At 34.5% G+C, this 23,285-nt stretch overlaps 1 protein-coding gene and 2 long non-coding RNA genes across 3 annotated transcripts in view; all 3 read left to right on the top strand.

Moving 5' to 3' along the window:
- The first annotated feature begins 743 nt into the window (after nt 1–743).
- LOC136350226 (uncharacterized) lies at nt 744–3,089 on the top strand. The gene is made up of 2 exons (XR_010734116.1): nt 744–1,130; nt 2,876–3,089. It is a non-coding gene; the product is annotated as an uncharacterized lncRNA (long non-coding RNA).
- Nucleotides 3,090–5,422: 2,333 nt separating this feature from the next.
- Nucleotides 5,423–7,811, top strand: LOC136344739 (uncharacterized). The gene is made up of 2 exons (XR_010733010.1): nt 5,423–5,725; nt 7,476–7,811. It is a non-coding gene; the product is annotated as an uncharacterized lncRNA (long non-coding RNA).
- A 3,287-nt stretch (nt 7,812–11,098) lies between these two features.
- Sema2a (Semaphorin 2a) overlaps nt 11,099–23,285 on the top strand; it is a 373,380-nt gene continuing 361,193 nt past the window's right edge. The window contains exon 1 of the mRNA XM_066281591.1: nt 11,099–11,358. The gene's annotated coding sequence lies outside the window, so the exon portion shown is untranslated. The remainder of the gene's footprint in view (nt 11,359–23,285) is intronic.

The following is a 23,285-nucleotide window of genomic DNA, read 5'->3' as shown; positions in this document are numbered from 1 at the left end:
CAATTTTTACCATTCATGACCATCACTGACAATCCTAATCCAAATTAACCGATAGTCATATAGTAAAATTTTCCATTTTTATTTTTAAATAAAACATTTATGTTCCTTGCAAACTCGGTCATCGCGACTGGTTTCTTATACTACTTGACAAACCCCATCGCGAGGAAGTAATTAAGGAGAACGAAATGACACAAATCTAAAAGGATAAGTATCACCCTTGTGGATAAAACAGGGCTGAAAATGCATGGGTAGGTGTGAGCATTAAACACCACTCGCTCTTTGATAGGGTAGCATTCAACGGACGTATAATGATTACTCTGAAGCACGAAGGCTTCTTTATGTTTATTCGCTCTTTTCAACTGAAAATAAGGGAATTATTTGCACGTGATGAGTCTCACTCTCTACTTAAAACAAAATGCGTGAAATGATCATTTTTTTCTATAAATGATTATATTTCTTGACAATGATAGATTTTATCTTGACCACTCGGTGGATGTAATTCCGGAATTCGGAGTGAATATATAAAAATATCGGTAGTTATATTATTAGTATTTAAGTGTTCCATGCAATTTAGTTTACTTAAGACTTATTCAGATTAATTTTAGACAAATATTAGACGGTAAAATTCTTGTTTTTTATTTATTGAAAATAGAAATTCCAGATAATCCTCGATAACCTCTATCTTTCACGAGTAAATATTTATTTACACCTTCCATCGTTAACATCAAACAACCTATCATTTTATCAGATAAAGTTTATTATGATGTACGCATTTCTCATGTTAACAAAGGTTTACACCCAGTTTGCCAATACATGAGTAATCAATTCATGATTTTATTTAATTTTCAATTTTGTTCGAGAGTAAGATACTGAAGTATTTTTTATGTGCGGGTGTATAACTCCTGAATGTGATTTATCGTAAATTCACGGACTCCAGACGAATACAACTAAGTTGCGGGTCAAACGTGTAGATTATTATTAGAGTTTGTCAAGATAAAAGTAGAGAAAATATGGCAAATGGAAATAGTTATGCTCGTATTTTCATGGTACTTGTAGTTATTGTGAATGTCATTTTTGCTAAGAATTTGAGTCAAAAAGAGTATGACGCGGATAAGCTACTTCCATATAAGGTGAGTAACCATTTCCATTATGCACAGGGCTAATTTTTATAATTCGACGATTTACTCAAAATTTATTATTGAAGTTAGAAAAAAGTTGTTTACATAAAAATTTCACGTATTGACGAATATTTTTATATGATATTAAAAAAACAATGAATATCCGAATCCGAAAAAAATAATAAAGTTAAGTTCTTTTAAATGGGACTCTATATATATATTAATGCATATTTGAATTCTACTCATTTTTTCCTCTTCAAAAATACACAATTTGTCAACGTTTGCTCTAGTAGTTTTCGATATATTTTAATTGAGGGGACGGGGTGCGCCTCTGCGGCCTGACAGGTCAAAAACAGCTATGACCAATGGGTTAAAATGCGTCAAAGCCTTAAAATAAAATAAAAGCTTGTCTGCATTGGCACCACGTTGACCTACGATAAAACATATTTTCTCAAACGAATCAGGTTAATAAAAAAAAGAAACAAAAATAATCACATAAGTCCAATATGACCACCATATTGTCTATACATTTCGTGTAATCTGTGTTAAGTTTAAAAATCGCATTTGTAATAAAACCAGAATTTACTTCATTTACATTGTGTGTGCACTGTTCAATTTCATCTCATTTAATTTAACTTTGCATTCGTACCGTTATAAAGTTCAGTTTTTAAGTAGCTGCATAAAAAACTACCCACCGGTGTAGGATCTGCGCTGTTCGGAGGCTACAGAATAGTTCCTGCTTTGCCTATTCACCCTTCATACCTATTGTTTAAATAATTTCTTACTGCTGCTATATTTTGCGGAGGTGCTCCTTTGAGAGGGCAGCGGAAGTTTAGGATGCAAATGAGCGTATTCGCCCCGAGCTGCATTAACATTTTTATTATTTTTGTAAATTAAACGAACAACTTCAAACTTTTCCTCTTCGTTAAACATTACCTTATATTTTTTTGATAATTGGACAAACAGTAATAAATAAGCTGATGTCGCACGAAAGTAGCAAATAATACTTTAACGTCTTATATTTTTTTCGTTTCGCTTGCGGTTGCGCCCCCCGTTTTTTCAATGTTTTATTTCAATTGAAGATTGAAAATTATTCGAGCGGGGAAAGGGGGAAAAATTGGCGGAATCCAAATATGCATTAATATATAAGGGGTCTTGTTAAAAAAAAACTTTACTTTCACTGATCTTTTAAGGTCGTGATGTTCATTCATGTTTTTTCTAATATGATATTATAAAAATATACGTGAATATATAAAGCTTTTAAATAAACAGCTTTTTCTTATGTTTAACAATAAACTCGAAGAACCTTGTCAAGTTATAAAAATTAACCCTGTACATAGGCACAGAAATGTCGAGGACCGGCAATGAAGTTACCTGCTCCGCATATTGATCGCATTTATTTTAATTCAAAAATATTCAAAATTTGCAAAAATTCTTGGAAGTTTCATAATGAAAAGTCTTTATGATAAAAGAGGAACAAACACCATAAATGTATTTTTTTTATTACCAAAAGCTAAGACTAGTTTTCGAAATCCTGGATACCTTTATAATGGTCTATTTTCCAGATTCATATTAAGTAAAACAAGGCTCTAACTCAAGAAATATCAAGATCAATACTGCGGATTTGCTGATCTAAATCAAGGATCATAATCCATCTTCGAATTGAATAGATTAAGTAGTTTAAGTCCGGTATGCTGAATATTCATTATTTTTGTATTGATTATGTATTATCTTTTACATAAAAATTTCTATTCTAGCCTGCACAGAGACTCTCAATAGCTTTAGAGGATCGCTTATCTCTACACGATCTCGAGAGTTCTGCATGCTGCAAAACATGCGTATACATTCCTGATTATGGCTGTGTGGACCTCAGGCCTGCAAATTTGCGTCCGAAATAATACGCATAATTGTGTCATTTTATTCAATGTATTTTGTTAATTTTTTTTATGTTAAATAAACAGTTTTATCATCCTTCTGTTATATTCAATGCAAAGTGGTCCAAATTGGTGGAGGCTCAGAAACGACAAAGTGGGCAAAGATTTAGAGAATTTTACAATAAAAACCAAACCAAATTTTAAATTTGCTTAAATTTTTACCTTTTCCCCGAAAAATATTAAAAAAAAAATTGTATAACAGAATTTTAAATTTTGTTTAACAGATTTTTAACCAATTTGAAGGTGGTTTTGAAATAAAATATTGTTAGGGCACTTTTGTGCATAGAACGCGATAGCGAAATGATCTAAAGAGAAGAAAGAAAAGTATAATTTTCGGAAAAGAGATAAAAAACTCTTTCCCTTTAAAGAATCCTGTTTTATATTTTGAAAATGCGAATAATGGGTTCCACACCCATCTCCACCGTTGGAAAGTTTTTTTAAGCTGTTTCACACAATGCGAAAAACAATATGGAGCCCATAAAAATTTACGCAGTTATGAGGTTAGCTTCAGAAGTACCTGATTTAACATTTAAAGCGAGCTAAAATTGGAAAATATTACATTATTTCTTAACATAGTCTATTTTGAGACAGACACACTTTCCCTAGCGATGTTCTACAGCTTTTATATTCTATTTATAGTAAGAAACTTCGAATGTTTCAAAGTAGGTATCAACCTCGAACTCCACCTCTTCATTATTGCAAATTTCTTTCCATCGAGCCATTTTCTCAGCTTTGAAAATAGAAAATAATCTGAAAGGCCTAAATCTGGCGAAAAGAGAGGACGAGGAAATAAATCAAAACCAAGTTGATTGATTTTAGTCATCGCGATGACGGAAATGTGGATTGATGCGTTGTCTTGATGAAACTCGACTTTCTTTTTCGCCAAGTGCGGGCGCTTTTTCCTAATTTCTTCGCTCAAACGCTGCAATAAATTTGTATAATATTCTCCGTTTATTGTTTTTCCTTCAAGGAGATAGTTAAAAAAAAATTACGGTTTTCGCCTTCCTTGGAGCCGATTCTCTCCTTTGACTTCATTATTCCGACTCCTCTTTCGTCTCAGTTGTGAAATGATGGACCTATGTTTCATCCATGACTAAGAATCGACGTAAAAACTCGGCTTTATTGCCGTGTTTGCTAACTCGCGCAAGTTTAGTACGGTTTGGTGGATTTTCACGACAATTTCTGGAGTGGTCAGATCTGGAGCGTCATTGGATCGACCATTACGGAGTTCGTCTTGGCAGCTCGTACGATCGCGTATAAATTCTGCCACCCAATATTTTCCACTTGTTAACGAAGCACCAGAGTCCTCCAAAATCGAATCTAACTCAGCTTTGATGTTGGATGAACTACGACCTTTTAAATGAAAGGATTTAATCACGTATCGATGGCCAATTTTTTTCCACGTTCACAAGAGCTTTAAAAGTGTTTACTAAAAACGGCTTCAAAGTAAACAGAAATTAACGTAAAACGCTTAAATTTTAGATATAAGCTGTTTAAAATTAGGCCTTTGTGACATAGAAAAATAAAAAAAAAATAAAAATCAGCAGCTATATGTCAGGTCGGCTACTTCTGACGCTGTCCACGTACCATACGTGGTGGCATTGAATTATTTCTTGATACGCCATTGCATTCTATGTATAAAAGTCCACTAGTAAGGTCTTACTTTCAAAATCAATTTTTGCTCCATTTTAAAACTATCGAGTAAAGTGTAAAATGAAGCGTTTTATTATTTTGTAGCTATTTTACATTTTTTTAGAACCGATGAAAGGAAAGCAAATTTTGAGCCGGATGCGAATCTATAGAGTTAAAAGATCGGCATACGTTTTGCCAAAAAATTAGGAAATGCATAGGGATTTATTAAAAAAAAAGGGGAAAACCGGAAGCAAAAAAGTTTGTTTTTCTCTATACATCGACACAATGAGAGTGTTTTATGTTAAGTTTTATGCTACAGTTTTATAATTTACATAATTTATTTTTAGTTAGCCCTAGTTATGTTATTTTATTCTTTTTTTGTGCTTCTTGTTACTGATTTTCGCTCTTAATGCTGTAGTATACTTATAAAGACGTCAATAAGCGTCAAAACTTTTCAATATATTCAAAGGGAAGAATTTTGTTTTTTAGTACATAATAGACGACAAGCTAAGAATCCCATACATAACACTTCCCCTCTTCACATTTTCATTGTTTGATTCTCTAAAATTTCTATATTCTCTATTTAGCAATTAGATGTGGCATTTTTCAATTATTTTTTTGGTTTTTAATAAAGAAAATTCTAACTAGGCGAAAACTAAAATTTTTAACTCAAACAAATAACAGAGCACAATTTTCCAATGAATCCTACCTATTTACTTGCGTTTGCATATTTTTCTTTATTTCTGCGTAGTACTTTGTTTTCAAAGCGACGGATTAGTGAAAAATATTTAATCTGGATTTATAGAGATGAAACTGGATTATCGATATTTAACACGAATACGTAGCCAGTAATTAGGAGAATATAATGAGCATGTGAAGTTAACGATTTTGATTATTAGGAGTGAGTGCCTTCAGAGAAGTATTATGGCCAGTTCAGGAGCTTTTTCCTTAAGTTTTTTAGTCCTCATGCTTGCTGTGAATGCCGTTTATGCCCGGGTTTTAATTAAAACGGAAAATGAGGGAAAAGGGGTGCGACTTAGAGTAAGTATAATAATTATATAATAATTTTGAAGCTTCCTGTTCCAAAATAGCTTTTTTTTATTTCTGAAAAATGTGTGTTTTTTTTTTAATTTCTACCACGCACGGAATAATCTGATAGTTAGTTCAGGCTAATTCGGATTTATTGTATCTAATTTATTAATTTAATTTAATTTTTCCTCCATTAAGCATTTTAAAATACCCATAAGAGGAGGATTAAAACTCTCAGATATTTTTTATACATAATCCTTTACAGTGCTCAATATTACCGATATAAACCCACATACAAGCCATCAGCGCAAAGTATTCATCCATGTATACTCTGTTCATTTACGGAATTCATTTTTTCTATAATTCCTAAGCCTTTGCAAAAAAATGAGGAGTGAGTTTAGATATGGAGTACATAGAGCTAACTAGCTTTCAAAGCTTATTAGAAAACAAAAAATTTTACGGGTCCTTTTCGTTTGCTAATGCACCTCTTTTCAGTTCTTGTTTGAATTGATGAACCATATTTTATGAGAATCGGGGAGGTACCAGCGGGCGCGAAACAATGAAAAGTTCATTTTAAACAAAATTGCATTTAATCTTCCTTAAATTTGAGAATTTTCACATATTCACAGGAGTCATCCACGATAGTGAATATTGCATGTTTCATACACTGGGTCTTGTTTATGGCCGAAAAATTTTGCAAAATCGTCCGTATAATATCAATGTTGTACCAGCAACATCATGAAAATATAAAATCGAGTAAAGCTCACGCTACTTAGTTCTTTTAACTTCAAAATTATAATAAATCCCTAGAAAGTTGATTCATAACTCTGAGCATCGTAAATTTTATTTTTTGAACATTTTCCCTTAACGGAATATTTTTGCAGAAGCTTCTTAATAATACCAGGGTCGTATGAAGAGTAGCATGAAAAGAGAAAACGCCCAAAAAATGAAACATAGTTGGCCTATTTTAACTCGAATATATCGAAGAGATTCTGCAAGTTAGATACGCCACTGGAAAATTCATATTTTATATTGTGAGAATTTTACTAAAACCTGACCACTAGTGTAAACACAGCTTCAAAAGATCAGGTCCGTACCAGGAGGGACCTGAAATTAGGAAAATACGGCATAAATCTTTTTAGTTAATACTAGTCCTGACTTCGCCTTATAACTAGAAAATTTTGCAGAAATATCTGAGTTAAACCAGAGCTGTAATGTGAATTTCATCCTATTTTTTATGGTTAAAAATTAAAAGGTCTCTCAGACTTGGCATAATCTAAGCTTTTTTTATAACTAGAAAATGTTGCAAAAATACCGCAATGACGCTAAGGTCGCCCAATGGGGGCAAAAAGTAGTAAAATCGAAAAAAGCCTCAAGTGCTCTATTGAGACTTTTAAAGTCCCTGGCATCTAAATATAGTCTCAAATATCGTAAATTGTGTGCCTTGAGTATAACTAAGATTTTCCAGAGACATGTCAGGAATATCAGTGGCGTGTCGAGCGGGGTAGGGAAATAGAAAAATCAAGTGAAATCCATTTTTCATTAACGTATGGGGCTGTGCCTACATTTTTCCACCTGGTTTTGCGAAAATTTTCCTTTTTTTACGAATTCTCCTAGAGATTTTCTAAAGAACGACGGTGTTGGAGTCGATTTTGCCACATTTTTCCTTGTTTTGGGACCCCATCTAACCTGAACTAACCTGAGTTTCCAGGGAGACCACGAAATACAGGTGCCACCGACGTAAATTTTTATTTATTTCCAGACTGTTGATTGCGACTTCGCAGCTGTAGAAACGAACGGGGCAGCATCTGCTTCAAATGAGATTCTTGCATGCTGTCGTCAATGCTGCTACATACCCGGATATGGCTGTTACGACCCATCAGACCCTTCAATCCATCCATCGAGCAATGATTAGGGTTCGCACTTATACTAAAACTGTATTCATGTATGAAATACATAACATGTAAACAAAGTTGATGTTGCTTTCCTTTTTGTATTTCAATTGCGAATTAAAATTCCGTTGTAGGAAATTGTTTTTAGTTTTAGATAAATGTTAATAAAAATGTTTATTGTGGAAATATACTTACTTAACAAGTAATGGTTTTCTCTGTTAGCGGTGAAGTAACAAACAAAAGATGCAAATCCGGAAAGGTTTTGTTCTGGCAATTAGCATAGTCCTCCCTGCAAACTCCCTTAAAAATCAGGAAAAGTATATACAATTTAAATACGAACAACGTGCTGCATTATTCATACCTCCGTGTACGGGATAAATTAGGCAAATTCAGTTATGTTTTTTATAATCCAAATTTTCCATTCCCGCCTTGTCTGGGTAATTTTATTGTTGGAGATTAATTCAATTGTCTGGGTACGTGTTTATCAGTAAAGGTATGTTCATTGTTATCTATTTATACGAAATTCTTGTTAAAATTGATGTATGTACTATTAATTTTCACCATCATAATTGATTCTTCCGCTTGGCATTCTCGTTCATCGAATTCAATTAACTTTCCAATATATTTGAGAAATATTCGATTCGGTTCCACAAAGGAGAATATGGCGATAGTTCAGATCGGGGAATAATATTAAGTATGTATATTGGAGTGCCGAAAACCCGTTTCTTAGAAGTAGAGAGAAATTTGTAATATTCAGAAGGGTTAGAATGGAAGAGGATCGTAACTGCTGAATTCAGATTATAGTTTTGCGCTGCTGTTTTATACCAGGCGTCCGTTTTTGGGGCTTGAAGACGGGGATTAAAGATACGAGGTGGGTTAAATTCGGGCACAATTTGGCATTCAAGAGTATGCCGCTTCACAATCTGAAGAGCCCCGATGGCTTTCGAAACTATTGGAAAAAACTGATATTTTGAAAAATTTCTATTTTTTCCTCCGCTTCCCTGGCCAGACCCCTCGCAGTAATCGTTGCAATTTTTCCTCGTCAAGAACGCGATCATGCCGTGCTGAAAATGCTACGTCTCGATCCTCGACAACCATCATCAACTTTGTGTTTTCCCAGGGGCGCAATCGTGAATTTTCAAATTGAAATTTTTTTTTTTGTATTACCACGATGTATCGCTTGTTCGGGTTGAGTTCGCGCTCTGGTTGCAAACATCAAAAATCCCTCTTCAAAAATGATACTTCTTTAAGTAAAGATGTTGGGTTTATTAAAGCAAAAATGCTTTTTCAAGTGAAGATAAACGAAATGTTCTAGAAATATATTACGCCTCGCATCCAGATGTGCATCTCACTTTAGTAGCATATCTACAGCGGTATGCAGAGAAGCCACTATCGGTTCAAGATCATTTTCTACTCCCCTTCGTAGAAATTTAGATGAGCTTTGTGCACTTTCTAGCTCTGCTCGCAGGTCACGTGGAAATGAAGTAGGCATTTTACACGCGATGAGTTAAACTTTAAAACGTTCGCAAAAATAATAAATGGCAGTCAATTGCACCCTCCAATAGATTCAAGATAATCGTTTTACTACTTCAGAGTTATTGAGGAAGAAATCAACGTATTTCGTCAGGCAGCGTGGAGTGTTTTGAAAAACCTAAATATTGCCCGTTTAAAATTCGTATCACCTAAGTCTTATATCCAGGAGGTGCTAAATGGAGGGTAGTATTTTATAGGTGGTTGACACAAAATCCCACACGTTTTCCACCGTAATGTTCACGGATGAAGCGTAACAACTCAGGCATGTTCAATCGTCACAATGGACATGTTAGTCCACTAAAAATCCACACGAACACCAAGAACCGCTGCCACAAGCACGCTTCGGGCTAAATGTACTGGTTGGTTTATTTAGCGATGCAATAATTGGCCCATGTATTTGCGAAGACAATTTAACCACAAATGGGCATTAGCACTTTTTAAGGACCTTCTTTATGCATTACATCGATAACAACATTTATCTCTCTTTGGTTTCAGCAAAATGGTGCTCCGCCACGTTATTTGTGCGAAATTTTTCCCGGTGGGGTCATTTGAAACAATGGAGACGTGCGTTGGCCAGCACGTTCACCAGATCTTTCCCCATTAGGTTATTATTTATGGGAGCCTATGAAGTGCCTCATTTACATATCTGTATTCATCGATGTTAATCAGCCTCACAGGAATGTCACAGCTTTAAGGACCAAATCGGTAAGAAAAGACATTTTAAAACACACGCAGAATTTAAGGAGGTGCACGTTGTTATGCTCGGAGCCGCAGCGTGAACCGTTCGAGCACATCTTGTAATTTCCTTCATTTACTTGTTTCATATTTCGTTATTTTCAAGCTATTCTTTGCAAAAACAGGATTTATTATGCGTCCACCAAATTGCAAGACCGAACCTTAGCGTGTGGTAAATTACTATATTCAGAAAAAAAATGCTGAATTTTAAAAACTTAAAATCCAAGACGGTACCTACCTGGAAAAACAAAGTTGATGATAGTCGCCAGAAATCGAAAGGTCAGATTTTAAATATGATATCGTCACGTCATAGAAGAGGGAGACATGCAGAGCTGAAGTTTGAATTATCTTGAATTAACTCGCCAAATAAGCTGAGGAAAATATAAAAGCGTTTTTCCAAAAATTTCTTTTTTCTTCATACATCCGAAAGTCATCGAAATCTTTCAAATTCTAAGAAGGCACATTCTTGAACTCTAAATTGCATAAATTTCCTCCACTTCAACCCATTTTGCACCTTTTATGGTAACTAAGACCGCCATGATTAAGCTCCAGAAACGGACATTCTGTATATAAAACTCTGGATAAAGCACCAAATAACTCTTAAAATTGCGAAGTAACAATGTTTCCAATTCCCATTTGTGAAATATACATTTTAAACCGGAATTCAGGATAAAATTTATAATCGTTTTCCCCATTAATCCACCACAACCAGATTTTATTCTTAAGTTTTCTTTGCTTTCTTTCCTGTTGATTTCACATGGATTTCCTTTGAGAAAACTTTCATTATATTTTTAGGCGTAGTAGTGCCATTGTCGCTTTGATTTCTTTAATTTGAATGATCCCTCTTCTACTACATTAACATTTCAAATGTGATCAGTTTCGTCTCTTTCGTTATCGCTCACTATTCTTGTGACCTAGATTTTTAGCCGTTTTCTGAAGTTTCCGTTCTGCTTGCTGCTTATCACCTGATTGGCTCCCACCAATCAGCGGCATTACAGTTGAAACTACCCTCAATTCAATTTCCTTACACAAGTTTTTTTCTCTCAATCTGTCGACACACTTCAGTCTGGAAAAACATTCCCGATACATATTGACTTTACTCACCCTGTTGAAATTCGTGTGCCATTCTGGACACTTTCCATGCGCAACGGGCACGGCCACGTGTTTTCCGCCGTAAAATTTACCCCAATGTGCTGCAATTTTGGAAGTGGTGGTGTCAGTGTTGGCAACCCCTAGCGAGAAATACACCACGCGAAGAGAAGGGCCCTCGAGGGACAACTCGACTCGTTCCGTGGACGTTCGGGCTTATTTGCCGGACCTAAACATTTTTATTTTTGCAATTTTCTTTTATTTTCCCTTTTCCAGGGGAATAATTGTAAGTTACCATGTGTGGCCGGTTTAAGTGAGTGTGGTCGGTCTGGAACTCCTGGATTATTGTGAGTGGCTCAATTTGGTTTGGATTGTGTTGACGCTCGTCTATCATAGGTAACCTTCTGAACGAAAAAAATTTCCGAAGTTTAAATAATAATTTTAAATTCTTGAAATAATCCTGGAGAGTCAATATTTCCCTCTTCCTAGGTTTATATACGTGGCATGACAGTAAAATTAATGAATGTCCATCAGCACTCCCTATCGATATCCCTTTAATCTCAAGATTAAAGGAATCTTGACATTCCAATTTATAAAATTCCAGAGTTTCCTCCTTCTCTAGGCACCTGCCCCTATAATGAGCTTCCATAGTAATAAACAAATAACACTTTTCGGAATTTTGTGCGAACAATTTTATTTATTTTTTCCACTTTTCAAGCACGATTCCAACCAGGACTTTGAAGTTGATTCGACTAGAGCGTTGCTTTTAGAGTTAATGGGTTGTGAAATTTGAAGTGCAAATTCGATAACTGGAAACATCATAGTTTCGTGCCATTGCAATTTAATGAGGGATAGAAACTTGGAAAATTTATCTTCTAGAGCTATTGATTGGAAATGCGCTCTTTTGATTGTATTCAATTTGAAAACATTAAATTTGCATTGACATCTACACTGAACCATTAAAATTCTCTGGAGATAGTATTTAAATGGGCGTTGCTGGCGTAGAAATTAATTCATACCAGCATAATCAAATTAAAGTTTAATTATTAAGGTTGTAATGATGTCGGAGCTGCCTTTGACTCTGTGGCGCTGAGATCAGGTACCTACCGATGAGAGTGCGTTGGGGTTAATATGAACGAGCAATATGAAGGATATTCAAATTTTCGGAATTCTGAACCTTAACTCACAAATTCATATATCGAAACAGCCGTCAATTTAAGTTTCTGAGTTTTAAAAATATATTTTTCCTGAAATAACCTGCTTAAACGTGAACAATATGGTAAAGAAGTGGCACCTACGGCTCCACTTTTTATGGGATTTGTGGACTTTCAACTATAAAGTTTTTTTTTCAAGGTATTTCAAAAAGTTTTGGGTCAGAAAAGTGATTTTTTTTCGTATATAAATTTCGTCTGTTTGAAATTTCTAATAATTTGATTTTTTTTTCTGTAAATTATATAAATACTATTGGTAGGATTTTAAATATCATGAAAAACTATTAGTTTTTATAGCAATAATATTCTCTATTATACCAAGTCAATTTTGATTCTTTTTAAACAAAAATTTTCACTATATTTCTAGAATTTTTTCCCTACAGTTTGAGGATTTTGAACATTTTTGAGTTAACCAAAGAGCTATCAAAGCTCTCGAATAAGTCGTTATTAATAACGTTACCGAAGTTTGTATACTTTCTTGGATTTTTTTTGCCTCCATGCGTAAAAAACATTGCAACTGTGTTTTCCCATTACAATTCACTATAATAGAGAAATTTCTATGCATTTTTGGCTGTCTTGCTTTTGTCAAAGGAATTGGAATTGCGAGATTTGGAGGAAATGTTTGAGGTTCCCCAAGGGATTTTCAATCTTTTACAGCAGTCTGTTTCGAATTTCAAAAGTTTCATAAATGCTGGAGTAAAACTAAAGAATTTTTCCTTTCCTGCATGTTTCTTTGTTTAGGATCCTGAAGTTTTTAAACTTTAAAAATATGGAAATGTAATTTATATAGACCTCAAATCCATCAAGAAGAAAACACACTTAAAAATTGGAACACATCATATTTTCATTAAATGTTATTAACGTTTTAATTTTTTTATAATATTTTTAAAGATTATATTAATTTCAAATATCTTCTGGTTTAAGTTTTTCAACAGAATCTTTTTTTTGCCCGCCCGAATTTCCTTTGGAAACGCACTACGCAAGTGATTTTTGTATGGTTTGTAGCTAAAAATTGTCCGTAAAATTTCGGCAATTTCTAAATGGTTTCTAAGATGTGCAGAAGACTAGACAAGTAAAATCTATGGGAAAAATGGACTATATCAAAAAATCGTAATTACAATATGAACTACACTATACTAATATATTACATGCACATCTGTAGCAGCAAATGATCGCTTTAAATTGTGAGTTTAAATTAATTCGGGGGGAAACGGAGGCGTGCCAGACAAATGTCTGGAGATGTACAAGCTGTGGAACAAATTTAACAATTTTGCGAAAATCGTTACTGACTTTATATACTATATCAATGACTTTCATTTAGAACGAAGGAGATTTTCTCAAAAATTTGACAATCTCTGAGAACATTTTAACTGTTTTTTAAACACACCACGCGAATAATGTTTGTGTAAATTTGCAGTTCAAGGTTTTCTCTATAAATGATAACATTTTCTCAGGAATTCTAGAGTAAAGCGCACCAGATAGAAATGGCACAAAATAATCAAGATTTGATAAAAATGTTCATTTTCATGTGTTCCACGTAATAAATTTCAAGAACTCTAGTACAAAACATTTTATTTAAATTCTGAAATTTTAAAATACAATTTAACTAGCAAACAGAGCTGTGCATCTCTTGGTTTCTGAAGGTTTCCAGGGAACTTAAAATTTAACATTTTTGACTAGAATTTCTAGTTTTTTAGTTTTGTACAGTGCGGTAAAATGGCTTTAGAACTGGAAAATTACTTAAAATTTTTTTTTCTTTTCAAAATTAGATACTGATGTCTTAAAATTGAATTACCTCTACAAGTAGAACCAAATTCTTATTCGTTTGTGCGATTGTGAAGTACAAAACTCAAAAGCTCTAATTAGAATTCTAGCAGGCTGCTTTAGTCGAATAAAGTATTGCAAAGTGGCTTTACGAATGTCAAGAGCTTGCTCAAAAATTCGAACGTCAATACTCTTGCTAACCTATGAATTGAAGCTCTACAATTCATGTTGAACTGGATTCCCAAATAGAAGTAAATTCAGCCCGTTGTAGAATTCCAGAAGCGTAAACCTCAAAACTTTTCATCAGAATCGCAACCTTTTTTGGTCTCGTAAAGTGCGGTAAAAAGGCTTTAAACTTGGGGAGAACTTGCTGAAAAGTTTGAGCTTTTTCATCATGACAAAACTAGATATTAAGCTCCCAAAATTCATGTTGAACTAGTTCAAAATCCATCCAGTCCGATACTGGATGGATTTGGAAACTGGGTAAAATTCTTCTTTATGCAGGATTTTAAAGCTTAAGACTTCAAGCTTTTGGTTAGAATTTCGAACTTTATCGGCTCTAGCGACGTGTGGCTAATATAGGCTTCAAAATTGTGGTAGATTTGTCTACATATGTATAGACGTTACTTAAATAAATGATAAAATTTTAAATATTTTGTGAGATTTCGTAAGTTCTTAAGGTTTCTTCCGTCTGACGCTTTAATACCTAGTAAAGTACATTGAGGTCGTTTTATAAACTACGTAGAAATTAGCTACGAGCTGAAGGAAATTCTATTAATTTGCGGGATTTAACAAACTTAAAGCTCCGTTTGAATCGCAAGATTAAATGAATCTCAGCAAGATTCGCAAGAATCATTAGTTTAATGATAAATAGTAAAACACACGAACATCTATAATTATTTTTACTATAATAACATTGCATCATGTAACTGTACTTATTGATTGATTGTAACGATAAAAACAAATTTAAACCAGACTAATAAGGATAAAGAATGCAGGTATTAGGAAAGCTTTAAATTCCATTGTCGGTAATCAGTCAAAAAGCACACTTGAAACAGTATTATTAATGTTAAAACTCTGTTTATTTGTAACTTGATTTTACCGGTATCCTGGAATTGTGATAATTAACGTACTCAACATAATAACATTTTTTTAGTCGATCTTATTGGAATCAACTGGAGTTTATTCAAGGATTAATATTTATATATTTACTACTTGGAGGATTAAATCCGGCGGGAAAATTTAATGCCTCAAACGCTAATTTCCTGTTATTTAGAGTCAATAAACTGAGAAATGTTAAAATAAAGAAATTTCGAATTCATAGCAGGGGCGGATTTAGTTCTTCACATAAGCGATGTTTTATGTAAATTAATGCTCCACCTGGCTTTAAAAGCTGTTCCACTTCTCGACGGATATCCATGCTTCCTTGGAGGATTTCCACATTTCGAAATATCCACTCAGTAAATGTAAATAAAACTGTCGTAGCTGGAAACTGCACTCTCCGCGGTTGCCGAAAAGCACCTGCACAAGCAGATGAACTTCCGAGTATTAAGCTTTTAAAATAATCCTCAAAGAACTTCAATATTCATTTCGAGATTTAATTAAAACAGTCTCGCTAGTCGTTTTTGAAATGTTGCTGCATCTTGTTTGAGAACTTTGAAACGTCTTGAATAACTCAATGCCATAATTTGCAGGGACCGTGTAAAGTTCGGCAACAATCCCGATTTATTTTCAGGACTAAATTTTGTCTTGCTGCCTATTACTTTGCGCCAAATCCGCTCATAATATAAAGGATTCGGAAGCTTTCCAAGTGTTCTACCTCTAAAATTTCATTTCGGGAGGGAAAATGATTACGGTAAACTTTCCTCGTTAGATACTCTAGAGTTCGCAGCTGAAGATCTCTTGAAATTGGCAGATATTTGTTATTCCTCCGTGTCGGATTTTGGAGAGAAACATATTCATGGGTACTTAATTGTTCCGGAATATCGTTTTTCCTACAGTTCACTAATTCTGCAATTTTACGAAAAGAGAAATTAGGTATTTAGCGCACGAATATCGGGAGAGTTGTGCTTGGACGATACAGAAATGTGTTCCGGATTTGCGCGTATTTCTTCTCAATTAAAAGAAAAAAAAGCAGCTCTCCCCTCCTTCAAAATTTTAATTTAGGGTGAGGTTTTTCGCGAATTTTGCCGCTGCTCATGCGCGCTTGAAAAGTTCGAAAATCGGTTTAGTCCAAGTAATTTTTAAATTTTTGAAATCCGACAATTTTCACCAACCCTTTGCTCGAGAGAACCCAAGCCCTGCCCGACCCGGACGTGTCTAACTATACAGGGTGGCAAGGTCAAATGGAACACGTCCAATATCTGCATATTGCGACATGTGAAAAAAATACCGAAAAATGTCAATTTTAGATTCTGAAATTAAATTCTGTGGCGTGAAAAAATTCAACCCCTTTTACATGGCAATACAACCCCCAAATTTTTACGTTGGAAATATGGGCTTGCGATACCTCATTTGAAAGGCCTTTTCATCCTCTATTCAAAATTGCTATGGTTTTAAAAACTCTATTTGAAAGACTAATTGAAAAAAAAAAAAATTCACCCAATTGACGAAGTTCTCTATGATAAACTGAAAAGTTACTAATCAATGCAAACTCGCTCTTGATAACCTAATAAAATAATAAAACAAATCAATCTCAATGGACCTCGATTTAATTTCTCCAAGTGGGTGGACAGGGAAGCGAGGATCGTCAAAGTGACCAGTACGATCAGCTGATCCTACTCCATTGGAGTTCTTCTTATGGGGACATGTGAACAGCATGATGTACGAAATTAAACAGGCAGCAGCAATTTAGCTGATTTAAAGAGAAGAATAACGCTTGCGATTAGATCGGTTCCGCTGCAGATGTTGATTAATGTTAGCAGACATTTTTATTTATGGTTAGGATACTGCCAAGAGGTTCGAGAGATGCATTTTGAACATGCCATAGAAAATTGAAATTGATTTGTTGTATTATGTTATTACGTTATCAGTAACGAAATACCATTAGTTATTAAGTTTCAAGTTAATTGAAGAGAATGTCGTCAATTACATGCATTTTTGTGCTATTCTTTTTCGAAATAAAATATAAATCGTTGGTAGTTTTGAATAAAGAATGAAAATACTTTGCAATTGAGCTACAACAAAACCATGCTTCGATTTTAAAAATTTGGGGGTTGCAATTGTCACGCAAAGTGAGTTAAATTTAGATGTAATATTTTCACGTTACACGATGTAATTTCAGAATCTAAAATTGACGTGTTTCGGTATTTTTCCCACATACGTGAAAATATGCATTTATTGAGTGTATTCCCCTTAGCGATTCCACCCTGCAGTAGCTGCATATTGAATATAACAAAGATGCAAACTATAAATAATAGGGATCCTAGAACGGAGTCTTGCGGCTCACGGGACCCAACTGGCCTGCGTTGAGTTGCTCCATCACCACCATGGTGCACTAGCATCGATCAATCCAAAAAAGGGGTATTAAAAAAAAATCCAAAATAATCCTCAAACAGCAAGATATACGTGATTTTTCTTTTGTAAATTACCCTAAAAAAGCAGCCCAAATTAATATCAAAGTGGAAGTTTCTGGTCGCGAGGAATTTTAGTCACAGCTGTAACTAAAGATTTTCTTCAACTTTCCGGGAAATATCCCCGTTCCAAGCAACAATCTATTATGTCAGTGAGCTGATTGGCAATGAAGGGCAAACATAGCTTAGGTATAAATAAGGGAAGGGTCATTCCCGACGCATTGGACTTTATGTTGTCAATACAACCCCAGATCCTCTATGCCTAACTAACTCAAAAGAGAATCTACTCAAGTCGTAAGTGATTGACAATAAAGGCCAAACACGGCTTAAGCATAAATGGGGCGAGGGGTTGTTCTCGCCGTGGCGAATTTTATGCTGCCATTACACCTGCAGATCCTCGATGTCTGACAACCTTAAAAGTGAATCTACTCAAGTTGCTTATTTTATGCGTTTTGTAAATGTAGAGTGATTATTGAACTTGTGAATTTGCGTCATCGATCATGATGTCATCTGTGAGTGACAACATATCCTAAATAAGATTTACCTTTAATCGCAAACATGTTGAAGAGCGTCGCCAAGAGTAGTTTACAACATGGTAAAATTTGAGCATGACTCGGAGGTTTCGTCTTAAGGATTTTTTTTCTGCATTGTACAACTTAATTTATGGGCTTTCTTTAATGACCTTCCTGAAAACTCCACTCTCGAAAGTTTTTTAAGCTTTTGCCTAAAAGTTTTTCACCTCAACTAAAAACTTCCTCGAAATCATATACGTACATTACCGGCAAGAAAATCTGGTGCACGTGCAACCACTCAAGACAAGTCTAAAGGCTTTTAAGAAATTCCTTGCTTCGCATCACTCTGTATGCCATAAAAATAATATATCACTATAAAAAGATATGGAAATTTGAAATTTTGTACATTTTTAATTTTAAGGGAGAATCTCAACTACGTAGTTAAAACGAACTTAATTACTGATGTGCAGTATTGTACAGTGCAATGAGGGATAGGAGTTTTATAAAAAAATAATATTCGTAGGAACACACGATTAATAACTTGACATAAAAACATTTGTAGGATTTTCATTTCCAGTCGATTGAGGATTAGCTTTGAGTCACATGAGCCTTATCCCGTGATATTTTCGGGACTCTTTACCCTTTAAGTTTTTTTTTTCGTTTTCGTCACATTTAACGAAAAAGTGCCTTTCCCATTGCTGATAAGTAATTTCGGTCCAATGAGGATATTGAGGATTACTCTCAATTCTCATGAACCTCATTCCGCAGGGTTCGGGTTTCCCACTTTTATCTATTTTCGTCCTCAAAAGAATAAAAAAACTTTTCCATATGTAAGTAGAATTTTCGCTTTTCCTTCAAGACCTCAATGAGAGCTAGAGGGACCATTTAAATTCAAAAGTTATAATACGAAAGCAGAGGTATGCGCTTAATATAATTTGACACACACGTGGTGGTTCACAAAAGTGCATTAATTTCCAGCCATTTCTCTAAAATGAAACTTTCCGTGTATTGCTACTTTTATGAATTACCCGTAAATTTTTCACGTCACTTCATTTAAATTAGAATATCTCGGTTTCCAATTATTTTCCAGATACTGAAGTCCAGGTGAGTTCAGGTTAGTACGGAACATAGTACTTGTTCCACTTTTCGTCATTCGTAATTTCCAAACGTTTGAGTTATTGTGAAAATTTGATATTTGCAAAATATTTGACAGCTACGAAATTTCGTATTGCACTTTGTGTTGCATTACTAATATACGAATGTAAACGATATGTCTCTACAACACAAATCGTTCGAAAGTTAGAGTTGTCAAAAGTCCAAGAAATGTCATATTTCAGTCGTAGATGTGTAAAAAGGTTGAAACAGAATAATATTAAATATTGGCGAGGAATAGAAAATTGCAACAAGGGACATCGCTAAAGTACAAAATGTGAATCTTAATCTAGTTTTTTGGGCCACCGCGTATATTTAAAGTTATGCTCAGCATATCGGGGTGTTTCAAAAAAACGGGGGAAGCTTTAAGTCAGTTATTATGGACGGATTTTGATGAACTAAAAACTAAACTATATGATATTTTTCATCCTATTAAGTAACAGTTAAGTTATTTTTCTTTTCATTCTAGTTCGTTTGCTTTAGGCCTCAACTTCAGAAATCCAAATACATCTCCATATTTTGTTTTACATTTTTTGATAGGAAATATGTTTTTTGAATTTAATGTCGTATGAAAGTTAATGTTAAAAGGATTTTTAACTGGAAAAAAGTGAAATTAAAAAAGAATCAAATTTGTCGCTAATTAGCAGGCTGAAAAATATCATTTTATTTGGGTTTTAATTTATCAAAATCCGTTCATTAATAACTAGCTAAAAGTTATTGCTTCTCCCGTTTTCTTTAAATATCCTGTGTCTCTGGCTCTGTCGTTTAACTTTTATAGTTAAATTAATCTTCCGCCTTTACGAGTTTTTGTGTGTTATTAGGTTTAACATAAAATCCGGGACATCATGTATATGGTTTATTGTTTATTACGATCTGCAGATCTCGCTTTCCATTTCATTTCTAGATGAAGAAGTGACGGTTCCTGTATAAATATTATGTAACAAATCAAATCCTATCCTAACTGTATTTGTCCTCAACAGCCCCAACAATAATATATTTCTCCAGTGTTTTTGTCCAGAATGGATATGATGATAAGAAAACACAGACACACACAACTTTGCTTTCTTTTGTTCGTCGAGATCAAAAGCCAAAGAGGCTCATTTCTGCCGAGCCTTTTATTTTTATCTAACTGTGTTTCTCACTTTGACGAACACGTAATCCAGTTTTCCTGGAGGCTTACTAGGGTGGTAGCGCGGCATTGAAGAATGTTTTACTAGACACGCAAATGACAAATGAACTTATTGTGCAAATCTGGTTTTTGGAAAATCAATAAATCTAAACTTCTATTTCGGGTAATATTCCTATAAGTTCGAGGATGAGGCTAATTTTTTATAGAGGCAATTTGTCCTCAAGATGACTCTCTGCAGACTTCAGAGACAATACGAAAAGGGAATATTACGTACTCTTTTAATATTTCACTCTCCACTTCGGGGAATCTTCCCTTATTCCCTTTTAGCACTATTTCATGTTGATAAATTGGAATTGTTTGGAAACTTTTAGACTTCTTCGTCGTCATGCTGGGGATAATTTCACCTGTATTAGATGTCATACCTTTTAGTTTTTAGCTTAACGATAGGATAAATTTACCCTCTACTAAATCCCAAAGACGTTTAGCACCTTTCCGCGGATTCGCTTTGGTGTCGTAATTTACCCTCCCCGGCTCTGCTCACAGATTACTTCTGGAATCCATATGTCTTGCTTTATGGTCTGGAAACGATCACCAACATATTAGAGGGCTCGCAGCGAAACCTAGAGTAGATTTAATGCCTTATGGCGATATTTTACTTGAAACATTAGCGCAAGAAAAATGTGTTTGCGCTGGAGTGTCTGGAAACGGGCATGTTTACAGGACACAAAGAAAAAGTATCTCCGACCTAGATCGAAAGGGGAAAGAAAACTAGCTGCCATCGATTCATAGCCTGTCTGACAACATCTGGTATAGGCAGACTCAAATATTCGGCCTGTATGTATAAAAAATGAGTGCTGTATGACTTGGCAAATACCGTTGCCACCTCTTGGCTGTGACATGACAAATTACAACCCTCCTGCGGAGAATATATTACATTATGGGGTAACAGGGCGAAGAATTACATAAACAACTGGAGGAAAATTAAATATACAATTTTTGATGTAATTCCTCTTTTTTGCTTTCTTTGTTAAAAACATACACGTAATAAATTAAAGTCGATAGCGTTTGCTTCTACCCGTTTGGAATGGCAATTAACTCGAATCGAGAGCGGTGGTTAATACGTAATCACGTAACACCCCAGTGGAACCTGCCTGGTTAAAGAAGTAATAATTTTACATTAGCAGGAATGAAAAATTCCCCTAATTTATTACTGACCGGGTTTAATTTTCTTTCTAATTCCAAGGAAATTAGGAATTTTTGTTTAATTCGGACCGAGCTGAAATGCAATTAAGTAGATTTCAAAGGCGGGTAGTTTCTAGGGGACGATGGAAAAACAGCTGGGATTCAGAATAAAGAGTAATTCAGTTTCAGGTTAATACCTGAATATTTGCGTGTAATTATGCTTAAGATTCAAATAAATGTAAGATATACAAAGCGTCTGGGTTTCTTCTAGCAGAATTTTAAATTCGTATTCTACGCATAAAATTAGTATTAGTTTGCTACAGAAACTATAATCGAGAAATGCTTTGTTAAGGAAATGCAGAGTGCTGAAGTTTTATATTTTTTTCCAATTTACCTTTCATAACTACCAAAGTTTTCGAGATATTTAACTCAAACTCTGAGCATAAGTTAATGACCTAATTAGACGGATGTCCCTCACATTATTCCCTGTTGGTGAGTTACTGGCTAAATGAAAACTATCCACGGAAATGGGTAGGTTGTGGAGGATCAATTGTTTGGCCTCCTCGACCACCTGATTTGACACCCCTAGATTTTTACGTTTGACGGTTTGTGAAGGAAAATGTGTATTCTACCTTTGCAAACTCTCAAGAAGGCGGATAAGAAATTATGCTTTTAGGATAACCGTTCAGAATTTGAGAGATATTCGCACGGCCATTATGGTGACGTTCTAATTTATGTGTAGGACGCAATGGTGATCATTTGGTGAGAGCGCACAGTTGCTGTAATAATAACAATTTGATGCTGATTTAAATTATTTTCTTATCGGATAAATTGGCGGTGTTGAATTTATTCTGTACTTGAAGTTACTGTTGTCTTCTTGTCTACCACTATTTCTCTTTTCTTTGCTGTTGAAAATCCGCTTTACTCTTAGATCGTCAGTAAGTATCTCCTTACTCCAGTTTGTGTCGTAGTAGTGTGTCAGAAAATATCATGTCAATAGAACGTTAAACATGCTAAAAATCAACTAAATCTACTCGATAGAAAACGTAGCATTATTTCCTCATTTTGTAAATAACTAAAAAACGGAGCCAGATGTTAAAATGGTGAAAACATATAAAAGTTTCTAAACTGAACAGGCAATTTCAATTTCAAAAATGAAACACTATTTGATGTAGCACAAAAAAGTGTTGGACGATAAAATTGATCATAACTCCAAAAATATCATGCTATAGTTGTTTCCGATCATCTGGTATTATCTAATCATGTAAACACTAAAGGGAAATTTATGCTCAAAACTTGAGCTAAATATCTCAACCACTTTCGAAACTACGAAAGATAATTTGAATAAATATAGATCTTCAACACCCTGTATTTTCTTAAAAAAGTATTTCTCAAATATAGTTTATAGAGCAAACTAGAATTATTTTTATGCATGGAGTACGTGGTCAATATCCTGCTACAAAAAAAAAACCGGGCACCCTGTACAACATCATTATTAATCTTACTTTCATGCATGTGCTCCAAAAGTGGAAGCAGAAGGATGTAAGGAAAGTTGCTCCATAACTGAAGGCAATACTGGTGGAAAAATCTTATTAGTTATAAGGAGCTAAAGTCCTTCCACTCGTTGGCCTGAAAGTGGCCCTCTTTAAGCATCTCTTCATTTTTGTGATATAACTCAGATGAATGAGACGTAATAAGAAGGAAATCAAAGTACATGGTAGTCCGAAAAGGAAGGTCAGTTCCTCTAACTAGAGCTTCTTGGAGGAAAAAGTAATCTAAGGGTATTAAATTGAAATTCCAT

The sequence above is a fragment of the Euwallacea fornicatus genome, chromosome 1 (assembly GCF_040115645.1).
Source record: "Euwallacea fornicatus isolate EFF26 chromosome 1, ASM4011564v1, whole genome shotgun sequence".
In the NCBI taxonomy this organism is placed as follows: domain Eukaryota; kingdom Metazoa; phylum Arthropoda; class Insecta; order Coleoptera; family Curculionidae; genus Euwallacea; species Euwallacea fornicatus.
This window is presented reverse-complemented; position numbering and strand designations above follow the sequence as displayed.